Source organism: Mauremys reevesii, linkage group 5, assembly GCF_016161935.1.
Source record: "Mauremys reevesii isolate NIE-2019 linkage group 5, ASM1616193v1, whole genome shotgun sequence".
Taxonomy (NCBI): domain Eukaryota; kingdom Metazoa; phylum Chordata; order Testudines; family Geoemydidae; genus Mauremys; species Mauremys reevesii.
Window position 1 is genome coordinate 19,806,417 of NC_052627.1, and position 12,043 is coordinate 19,818,459.

Genomic DNA, 12,043 nt, shown 5'->3' on the forward strand with positions numbered 1-12,043 from the left:
TTTCAAATAGAAAATGATGAGTTACATCCATATAACTCAAGGTAGAATTGGGCCGTTAGAATAAGTGCAGCACTCACCTTCAAACCACTCTACCAACGTCAATTCTGAGGATACCTCTTTCAGGCAGGCAAACTGTAATATTTCCCAATTCCTTTTCTTAAAGAGATGGAGAAATTGAGGCAGAGAGGTAAAGGCCAAAAACTTAATGGGAACTGTAGGTGCTAAGCAAGGCCTGGCCCTAAGTAGTCTTCTCTTGGCTCCAGATGGACTCTGTGTCAGACCCAGTGTCAGTTTGTGATTATCTCCTGGGTATACCCCAGTAGAATTTTTCCTTTTCTTGAGGAAACCCACAATTTACTGTCTGTGTAATGTACTAGGTGCTCCCACAGGTCTCTTGAGGTCATATTAGAGAGAGAAGCTGAAGCGCACTCCTGTGAGGCAAGCAGTCTGAGACATTTTATTTATTTATTTATTAGTGTCTGGCTGCTTGAGTTAACTATAGAACATGGTAATCCCCTCTGTGTGTCATCCTCAGAGCTGTAACTCCCTTCTTCATGAAAATAGCTCCAATTAAAACAAAGCAAAATGGTTTTTTGTAATGACTTAAAATAAATAGAACAGAGCTGAAAATGCTTGTTGAAGATCAGTAATGAATGTAGAGGTTACATGATTTTATAAGCAAGCCTGATGCTAGAGGTGATGATACAAGATGATGTGGAACTGAAAAGTAATACTTGGCAAAGCATGATGTCAGGAGGCATTTAGGTAAGTTGAGCAGGTTGCTTTCATTAACAGGATGAGATTAGTGGACCAGGACACTTAGCAGCCAGCAGTGAGTGTAGTTAAACAGTTAATGATCAGTATGTTAAGAAATTTGGCACAGCTGATGGTGCAGTGTCAATCAGGGTTCCAGAGATATCTGAGACGTGAGCTGTGTGGCTAGGAAGGGATCCTTTCCTACTCAGTAGTAGTGCTGCTGGTGTGTTTCAGGGCAGCCAGTTGCCAATGAAATCTGAAACCTAAGGCTGCGTCTGAGGGCTGGCCTTGCTAGGTTGTTCCAGCCTCCTGTACTGTATATTTACACATCCATGCACACAATTGCTCTTTTTCTAACTTTCTGGATTACTCCTTGTGTGACTGCTAGGATTTCTCAAGTACATGTGGTGGTAGTGCAGTGCTTCTGAGTTAAAGTAACGCAGTCCTCAGGGACCGAGTCTGCAGATGGTCTGAGCATTCAAGAGAGAGAGAGGAGAGGAACATATTTTTCATTGCAGTGACAACTTAGTTTAGCACCACGGTATTTCCTCTCTGAAACTGCCTTGTGAAGCTACCACGTTTATGGGTTTGAGTATTTCCCCTACTTGTGGGAAGTAGAGTGCTTGATTTTGGTTTTTTCTCCTTTCTTGTTTACCCGTGTGGAGTGGTTTTCTGGAGCTGCTGGTGATCTGGATCAGCGCTGCAGTTAGAAGCAGGGTAAGTGAAATTAAAGTGGTGTTTGTGACAAAACTGTGGAGAAGGGTACATTCTTTTGACAGGACAAACTCTAACTCCAGACCAGGAAGTCGCAGCAGCAGCTGTCTGTGACAATGCTGTTCTTGTCTTAGAGAGGGAGGCAGCTATGAGGATTCTGTTCTGTGCTGCTATTTCTTTAATTACAAACTTTGTCACAACGTTCCTTTTTATTTCTTCCAGGGATAAAAATAGAATATTCTGTCATCTAAGTACAGATTAAAAAAAATAAAAATAAAAGCTCTTTGTGTGTTCTGAAATTCCCATGTTAATATTCATCTTGAGATTTGTAATAGTTCTCTTTGCATGTTCCTCTTTGGTATAAATGTCTGGAGTTCAACTTTCCTAGATAACAGGCTCACTGGGGCAGAATTTGTAATAAGTGCTTTGATTGTAATCACCAGAGAGTTAGGAAATCTTTAGTGGGTTTTAAAGCCACTCAAGTGGTTTTGTGTTTAAGATAAGAGAGCTGCAGAAATTGTGGATTTTTTTGTCCTCTTTTGAACTTGTATATCTCAGAAATATGGATATATGCTTGCAGAGTTTTGGGTTCTCTTTTTAAAACAAATCTTAAATAGGATTTCTAGTATAAGATAGTTACTGTGTACTATGAGTTGTTGTAACATCACTAGATATTGACTAGAAATAAACAGCATGATCCTTTTTAGGCACAAGTGCCAATATATCGTGCATACGTAGAAAAAGGGTGCAGATTAATCCACTGTGCAATCACAGTGACTTCAATGGGGCTAAATTTACCTAGGTATGATAGATGAATTCGAAACATCATTATTAGGGTAACTTCTTTTGCCGTGGTATTAGGTACAGTATCTTGTCCTAATAAGAGACATTGCTTTTATCCAGGTTTCAGGAGGAACTGATTTATGTTGGGTCTCTTGTATTAAGAAATGAGAGAGGGAGATTGATCCATAAACAGAACAAGGCATGCTGCCCTCACTAAGACAAGCTGATTGTAAACTTGTGGTATGTACAGATAAGTACAAAGTATTACCAAAAAGTGATATGTGCGTGTCCGTAATTAAAAGCAGAGGTAGATGGAGAGAAAGAGATTGAGTGAAGTCCTTATCCCTAAAATTCAGATGCTATGCTGTGGAGTTGTTTTTGTTGTTGCAACAGGCATTGTATGGCACGATGCAATGAGTTTAGAGACAAAAACTAAAATGGGCTTACAAGTTCCCTTTTTTTGTGTTTAGTTGCTTGTTTGTTTCTTCCTTGAATGCTGCTGTCTCACTTCAGAGTTGTTTTTTTCTTGCAGCTCATCTCCTCCTTTAAAGTTACACAGGGATAGGTTGGGGTTTAAGTGGGTGCTCACCCAGAGAAGCAGACCCAAGGACAGTAGTGAAAGAGTCCTAGCTACCAGCTTTCCTCTCTCCCTCCCTCTGCACAGAGAGAGTACATCACCAGATGATTTCTGGCTTCAGGAGGATGCTGCAGGGCATTACTTCTAAAATCTGGACTTCTCTGTGGCTGCAGGTTCAAATCCTGCTGTGCCACTGGCCCTGTAGCTCAGCTCACTTTTCATTGGCTTTTTGTCCTTTGCTAGGAAGATGAAGCTCACAGAGTTAGATGCAGGAGGAAATAAGACCTCTTGGAGGTAATTGCTGCAAAACTATTAGGGTGAACTCTCAATAAGATCATGTCTGTAGGAGCATCAACAACAAAACACAGCTACAAAACACACACCGCTTTCAAGGACTTTCATCTACCATGGTTTTATACAATACATCATCTTAAATACACTAGGAAAAAATGGAATGTGTAGATGAGTCATAGCAGGTGGCACAAAAGTGGTTTGCATCCTATTACTGTACTGCTTTTTAGTTTAGGCTGTTTGGTGTTTATTACCAGCATCCTTATTTATTTCTACTGTGACCTACTGGCCTTCTGAAGTACACGTTATCCCCAGATCTGGTATGTTTTTCTGTGAGATGAATAAGAAAGCATTGCTGGTTCAGACTGTCTAGCATTTTCACTATAATACTAGCTTGGCATTTCAGTGCCCCAAACTAGTGGCTCTTAACCTTTCCAGACTACTGGACCCCTTGTAGGAGTCTGATTTGTCTTGTGTACCCCAAGTTTCACCTCACTTAAAAAACTACTGGCTTGCAAAATCAGACATAAAAATACAAAATCACAGCACACTATTACTGAAATGTGCTTATTTTCTCATTTTTACCATATAATAAATCAATTGGAATATAAATATTGTACTTACATTTCAGTATATAGAGCAGTATAAACAAGTCATTGTCTGTATGAAATTTTAGTTTGAACTGACTTTGCTTTTTATGTAGCCTGTTGTAAAACTAGGCAAATATTTAGATGAGTTGATGCACCCTCTGGGAGACCTCTGTATACCCGTAGGGGTACGCATACCCCTGGTTGAGAACCACTTCCCTAAACCCCATTGCAGTTGAGAGTGATCCATTAGTTTTCCATCAGGAAAAGAAATGCTCTCTCGTCTTTTCACTTCTCTATGTATGTTTTTGTCATTCACTGTATGATATTTCTGTCTTTGGGTAATGCTCAATGCTGCAAGTAGAACAGGTGGTTGATACTGCTTTACCATAATGCACATGGGCATTTAAAGAAATCCATAAGGCTATCATGTCAGTCTTCGGAGGAGCAGAAGGTTGCAATGACTGTAGTATCTAAAGTATCTTTTCAATCATACTTCATAGCAGAAAGACAGCAGGGACTGAAAATGAACATATACTTTCTACATATATATTTTGATGCGTTGGTTAAAGAAACACAAAATACTAGTGCTGTTTTTAGAATGGCTTTTGATTGTGGAGTCTAGGGAAAGTAAAATGAATGTGTGCGTGTTTATATGCATGTTGGGGTAGGGTGCAGGAATGCCAGGTCAGCCTGTCACACATCCTGAAATCTTTTTTTTTTCCTTTTAGTTGAAAAAAGGGGGTTTCTTAGTTCTCCTCAAAGCTGTTGAATTATCAAAGCTTTTCTTATCTTTAGAACAGGCATAGCAGATGGTGGCAGCTCAAGCTTCCCCAGCACAAAACCTAAGAGCCTCAACTTTGACCTGGAGGGACCTACTGAAGCCCCGATCTTCTAAGTAACTCCATGCTGGCAAACCTCCACCTTCCTTCCACCCCCTGTCCCCCACACACCTGCAAAGAGCCTTCTGGAAATAATTGAGGTTCTGTTTTGGGGACTTTTCTGCAGAGAGCTCCTTGAAGGATCAGGGCCTTTGTTTCCAAGTGCATTAATTCCTTGACTTCTTTTCTAATATTGCCACTAAATTTTGTGCTAAGGACACTTGCCTTCGTTGAACTGAAACAGTGAACTATTTCACAGAGATTTATAGACTGAGGCCAGGAGGGACCCTTGTGAGCTTCTAGTCTGATCTGCCATCCTGTATAATACAAACATCCAATTGTTATTTAAAAATGTTCAGTGAAGGAGAACTCACTATGACACTGGGTAAGAAGTTCCAATGGTTAATTCCTGTTACTGTTAAAAATGTGTGCCATCTGTCTAGTCTGAATTTGTTTAGCTTCAACTTCTAGCCATTGAATCTTGTTATATCTTTGCCTACGAGATTGAAGAGCCTTCAGTTATCAAATTTCTGTTCCTTTTGTGGGTACTTACAGACCAGTGGTCTTCAACCTTTTTATGCACAGGATCACTTTTTGAATTTAAGGGCAACCCAGGATCTACCTTGCCCCTTCCCCGAGGCCCCGTCCCTTCCCCAAAGCCCTGCCCACTCACTCCATCCCGCCCCCTTTCCATTGCTCGCTCTCCCCCACCCTCACTCACTTTCACCACGCTAAGGTAGGGGGTTGAGGTTCGGGAGGTAGTGCGGGGTCTGGGCTGAGGCCGAGCGGTTCGCAGTGTGTGTGGGGGGGCTCCAGGCTGAGCCTGGGGACGGAGGGGGCAAGGGGTGCAAGCTCTGGGAGGGAGTTTGGGTGCAGGAGGGGGCTCCCGGTGGGGCAGAGTGTTGGGGTGCAGGAGGGCGTGCGGAGTACTGGCTCTGGGAGGGGGGTCAGGGCTGGGAATTGGGGTGTGACCTCCCGCCAGGTGGCACTTACCATGGGCGGCTCCCAGTCAGCAGTGCAGTGAGGCTAAGGGAGGCTTCCTGCTTACTCTGGCCCCATGCTGCTCCTGAGAGGGGCCAACATGCCCCTAGGAGGGGTGGGCAGGGGGCATGTGGCTCCAGATGCTGCCCCTCTCTGCAAGCACTGTCCCCGCAGCTCCCATTGGTCACAGCTCCCCGTTCCCGGCCAATGGAAGCTGCGGGAGCGGTGCTTGCAGGTGGGAGTAACACACGGAGAGAGACCCCTACCCCTGGGGCTGCAGGGCAGCCCCACTGTGCCACCAGAGATCACGATCAACTGGGAGATTCTCTAGGATCGACCAGTCGATCACAATCGACTGGTTGGTGACCACTGTTATAGACTATGATCAAGTCACCTTCTCTTTGGTAAGCTGAATGGATTGAGCTTCGTGAATCTTTCAGCCTAAGGCCTGTTTTCCAATCCTGGAATGATTCTCATGGCTCTTCTCTGAAAGAGCTTCTTGCAGTATTCCAATAGCAGTTGCACCAAATACAGAATGGTAATCAATGTAACCTCCTTATTCCAACTGGAGATTTTCATTTATACATCCAAGGATCACATTAACCCTTTTGGCCACAACATTGCAGAGGGAGCTCATGTTCAACTAATGATCCACCAAGACTTCCAAATCTTTTTTAGTGTCAGTGCTTCCTAGGCCAAGTATGGCCTGGATTTGTGGTTCACAGATGTAGGATTTTATTTGGCTTTACTAAAACGTATAATGCTCGCTTGGCCCCAGGTTAGTAAGTGATTTATTTTGCTCAGTATTGGTGAGCTGTTCTCATCATCATTTACCACTCCCTGAATCTTTGTGTCAGCTGCAAATTTGATCAGTAATGATTTTTTTTCCCCTCCGGGTCATTGATAAAAATGTTAAATAGTGTAGAGCCAAGAACCGACCTCTGCAGGAGCCCACTAGAAACACCCTGTTCAATGATGATTCCCCATTTTCAATTACATTTTGAGTCCTACAAAATCAACAATATGTCACACATTAAATGGTATCCTTCTAGCTTCTTAATCAAAATGTTGTATGGTATCAAGTCAAATGCCTTACACAAGTGTAAGTATATTACTTCAACACTGTTACCTTTTATCTACGAAATTTGTAATCTCATCAGAATAAATATCTTGTTAGTTTGACAGGGCCTTATATACTCCATGGCCTAATAGGACTAAATTCCACAAGAGCAGCAACAAATTTCTATGGCAATGCTCATTTATTCTCTTGTCATGAAGTACCCTTCATGCCTCCTTCCTTAGTCCCATACAGTTATGGGTCATAGCTGACCAATTTAATTGGCATAACCTTTGGCTGAATATTTTTGATGTAAAATTTTCAAGGCCGGGTTGCTTTTTCTTCTATGCTGTCCAACTCAGTGGGACTTGGTTCCTGTAGCTCAGAACCAGGTAAGAGGATGCGTCAGCAGCTCATCTCCCTGGCTATCTGGGCCTCAGATGTTGCACTGTTCTCTGGGCTTCTCAGCATCCTTCTTTTGGGTTCCCTCAGTTCCTGGTTGCCTGCTGCGCTCCAGCTCTGGCTCTTTCACCACCTAGCTGTGTGGAACAGTGCAGGGTGCATGCACTATAATCAAAGTGACCTCTGCTTTTGGGAAAGCTAAGGAGCAAAAGTCAAAGGTAGGTAGTTCCCAGTAGGCAGGGAACCAAAACAAATGTAAAATGGTGAATTCTGGAGCAAATATATGTTTGTTCTGGGGCATCTTGAAAATTGCCAAATTATGCAGTAACAGAATTGCAGAATCTACAGGGCTCTGATTGAAACAAATCAGGTAGTTTACCTCTCTCAAAGCTGTTGTTTCAGGCCGTCTGCAGACTCAGGCAGAGATCACTGCATCAGTTTGCATTCTGTGTTTTCAAGATTATCTCCTCAATCATAATGGCTAGAAATACATATATTCTAAAAAAAAGCTGAGATTCTAGAGCATTAATTCTTCAACAAGAGGTGAATTCTATGGCACTTGCCATAGATGTGGAATTGTGGAATATACGAAATCCTGCCCGCAGGTCACTGAGCAGCCATCGGAGAGTAAAGATAAGTCAATACAGCATGGGCTGTTGTATTTGGAAATGTGGATGCCACAACTCTGCTTCCTTTAGTTCCCCTAATGCTTTTTCAAAACTTGAAATCAGTGGACTGACCCCAGTATCTTCAGAACAGGGACCATTGTACTGATAGGGAAGTGTGACCAGTCAAACACAGGAATGCTCTTGGAGCATGTATAAAAACAAATACAATTCACCCCTGCGTGGGTTGGTGCTGACAAAAAGGCCAAAATAGCAGTATTTTGTTTTCTTTAAAACGTGCAAGGAGATGGCAGCTTATTTTCTGTCCTGCTGGGAGCGAGACCCTGACCACTACCCGGCTCCATCCAGGTCTCTCCCTGGCTGTGGTTTTTAAGTTTCTCTTTCCAGGGTAGGTTACATTACCCAGCTTGCCCCACTCCCCTGCTTCTGAGAGGGAGGGGCTGACTGGACCCACAAGGAGTCAGGATGGTTTCTCACCTGGGAGAGAAGAGGGCAGTCCCAGCCCACCCTATTCACTGTGGCCTAATCTTGGGCCCTGAACCCAGCATTCTGGGTTTTCCCTTAACTGTCTTGCTGAAACCACTTCTTCTCCCTCAGTTACCACATCCCCAGTCATATGCAGGTCTTACGGGAAACCTAAAACAGAGTAGAATGGGCCTGGGAGTTGTCTGTTGTCGGTACACCTCTACTAAGGGAGGGTAAATCAGTCTTCTCTAATAAACATTCTGTGTGTTTTCACCCAACTGCTAAAGGATTTTCCAGCAATCTACAAATGTATACAACATATTGCTGCTCTTCTACAGGAGTACAGTTAAGAGAAGAACCCTGCAGAGACCTAAAGGGCTGGATTCTAACTGAACTAGAACTTCTTACTGCACAGCTGGCATTTAGCAAACCGTAATATGACCTAAAAAGATAAGCTCCTCTTATATGTCCTATATGTGGGACATCAGGTAGGATAGAGCCTGCTGCTTGCTTACAGCTAGCAAAGCTGGTCCTCTTAGGTCAGGTGATACAAACGTGCTTTTAATGTTAAAGATTCCAAGCTCAGTCCCAACTAATGACCATAACGTGTTAGTATGTATGTGGTCATGGATTGTTTTATTAATGTGTAGTGACATAATCACCGTAGATACGTGTTTAGAAAAAGATTGAAATGTGTGATCCACCTGGACCAGTGGAAAGCAGGCCTGGCCCTGCAGAAGTGTAACCCATGCCTACTTGGTGTGGTCATATGTCCCCCTCTAATGGCGCCTCGATCAGCCAGAGCTTGATGAGCCTGTTACAGCCTTGGCTACTACACACATGTCTTTTAGCTCATGCAGTAGAGGCTCATGCACTAAGCTCCATAGGTCTCAGGTTTTATCCAGGCTGCCGCTGACTGGGATCTATTGGCATTACAGAAGCAGTAGAAAGCAAGCCTAAGGCTGATTTAAGTGGCTGTGCTGTATCCACCTTCACAGCCTGTAGCATAGAGGACATGGTGGTGGAAAGAGGTTGTGATTGGAGCACCTCTCTGCTCCAGTGATCCCAGTTGCTGGAATGCCACTTGGAGGGCCATTGCAGCCAGATGTTACTTAGAGTAGTCTCAGGCTGCTTTAAGTAAGTTGCTTGAAATACCAGATCACCTAAAGAATGGGGAATGGCATAAAGACGGGAAAATGTCACCTTTGCCTCCTCTTCTTGTAGTCCTGCACTGAATTCAGTTTAGCTGGACCTGAGAATGGAGCCCTATATTTCTAATTCTAGCACTGGCTGAGGATTAATTTACTTTGTTTATAAAAAAAAAAATCAGAAAATTGGTGAATTAAAAAAAATCCTCCAACTGTTGGAGCTTTGCATGCTATGATACCACCAGGATCTTGTTAGTACTATTATAGTGTGTATTTAGGACTGGCTATTTTAATTTAGTTAATTATTGTTGTAAGGTGTTGCTAGTCATATCTACCTGAACTACTTGGTCTATGACCAAGAGATAAAAATTTTACCTATTGGTGAATAGCCCAGAACAGGATAAAACAAACTTCTCAACCTTCCTGTTCGAACACACTGTATAGTTGCATTGCTGTGACAAGTATGTGAATGCTGGAGTAACTGTGAGTTAGATTACAGCTTGTGAATATTTTTTTTAATTGATATGTTGATTGATATTGATTGCAGCACCTCTTAATGATCAGAGTATTGTTTTGGAAAGTGTACTCTGTGTGTGTGTGTGTGTGTGAGAGAGAGAGAGAGACAGAAAATTAAGACTTTAACTCTTTTCTGAGAAAACAAGATCAAAATCATGTCTTGCATGCATGGATGGTGACTGGGGTTATCCACTGTAAAGTGGTTTTAAAAACAAAAAACCTGCACAGTGGAAAGAAACCTTGTTGCCAGCAGTTTGCAATATTTGTGCAGCTGTTCCCACAGCTCTGTCTTAACACTCACTCTCAGCCCCAAGAAACAAGTAAACGGATGGCTGTGGAGGGGAAGACATTTCTTTGCAGGGCCTGACTGGAGCAGACTCAAGAGAAAAAACTATGCCTTACAGTTTTAAGTTGCGGGTTTTAAGTCTGGGTTTGCTTTGTCTTGAGCAGGAATAAATGAGATTCTTGCAAAACACAGGATAAAAATGGGTGCCTGGCTTTAAAGTGTGATTATAATCATGAATCTTTAAGAAGGAATCTTCGATTCCATGCCTACTCTACCTCAATGACTTCCAGGTCAAATTTTCTGAGTTTAAAAGGTAATGGAAAAAGTCCAACCGTACAAACTCAATCCGACAGTCAAACTGAGTACTTTCTGGCTTATGTAACGTGGCCAATAATAAGATTCTGGAGTCCAAACATAGTAGCTAGGCCCTGGTATGTAAGTAACTGGGTACAAGGTTGGGATTTAATTTTATTTTTGATATATGCGGCAGAATGGAATCTAGCTTGTTCTGTCATAATTTCATCTGCATATCTTTTTTCCTCAGTAAATACAGATATATATAAAGCAAGCAAATATAACTCAGAAACACAAGGTACTGATATGTTGGGTGGTGCTATTTTTATATAGATATTTATATAGATATTTCTGATATCTGCACTTTAAATTAATCTTAATATGATTTAACTTAGATTTAATTACACGGTTATTACAAGCTGAATTAGTAATTGCTGATTATTTATTGCAGTATAAAATTGAGTCCTAGATGTTAGTTAGCACTGTACAAGTATGACGAGGGTGCTCCTTACAAAGTGCCTTTAACCAAGTTCAGGTTTGTATTAAAAAGGGGTTCCAGCTAAAACAGCTTCTAGCATGACATGGCAATATCATAGTAGAAGCAAATTTTAAAATTGGTTCTAATATGTCTATAACAGGGGTCAGCAACATTTCAGAAGTGCTGTGCCGAGTCTTCATTTATTCACTCTAATTTAAGGTTTCGTGTGCCAGTAATACATTTTAACGTTTTTAGAAGGTCTCTTTCTATAAGTCTATAATATATAACTAACCTATTGTTGTATGTAAAGTAAATAAGGTTTTTAAAATGTGTAAGAAGCTTCATTTAAAATTAAATTAAAATGCAGAGCACCCTCGGACCCGGGCCAGGACCCGGGCAGTGAGTGTGCCACTGAAAATCAGTCACGTGCCACCTTCGGCACGCATGCCATAGGTTGCCTACCCCTGGTCTATAAGAACATATAGTATTGCACTTCAAAAATGTTTGGTTTAATTTATCTTGCAATATCAGTATTGCCAACACCAATGATTTTATTGCAACTTTCATGATATTTGATATATTTCTTAAAGTCCCAGCTCCTGGAGTTGGGATACGTGAGAATCCCGTCTCTCTCTCTCTCTCTCTCTCTGTCTCTCTCACTAATAAATTTCTAGTTGCTGTGGTTTTTAGAGGAAAGTTTGAAATCGTGAACCCTAAAAGCTCAAAACTCTGAAGGCGAAAGAAAGGAATCTAACATTTATGATTTTTAGCCAGTCTCATAACTTTTGAATAGTTGTGTCTGATAGTACTGGAACTTGGTACATGTCCCTATAGAAGATGAAAAAGTGGACTATTGCAACTAGGTCATATTATGTAAGGATCTGATCCAGCAAGTTTCAGAGTGTCACCAACTCCCATTTGTATCAGCTTGGAGTTAAAAATATGCACCTCCCAGGAGACCACAGCACCTGCACAGTTGTGCCAGCTGGCTTCACCATTCAGAAACACATGTTGGGTGAAATATTTAAAGCTTGCATGTTTGTATACACTTGCATGTATGATAAGCTTTGTCAGGTTTCTTTCCTAAGGGATGTTAATGTGTGAACAGCAAGAAATTGAGAAATCATCATATATAGAGGGCTCTTATTTTATTTCTTTGTAAAATAAACTTAGGGTTAGAGTAAAGGGGTATACAGTAAAA

General features: G+C 41.8%; 1 protein-coding gene across 6 annotated transcripts in view; it reads left to right on the top strand.

Moving 5' to 3' along the window:
* Nucleotides 1-12,043, top strand: part of ARHGAP24 (Rho GTPase activating protein 24) — a 431,989-nt gene that overhangs the window by 110,581 nt on the left and 309,365 nt on the right. For 2 of the 6 annotated variants that reach the window (XM_039539652.1, XM_039539653.1), the window contains exon 1: nt 904-1,473. The exons of 2 other annotated variants lie outside the window; for them this stretch is intronic. The gene's annotated coding sequence lies outside the window, so the exon portion shown is untranslated. Of the gene's footprint in view, nt 1-903; nt 1,474-12,043 lie in introns of those variants that run through there. 2 more of the 6 variants (XM_039539649.1, XM_039539660.1) reach the window with 2 other exon arrangements.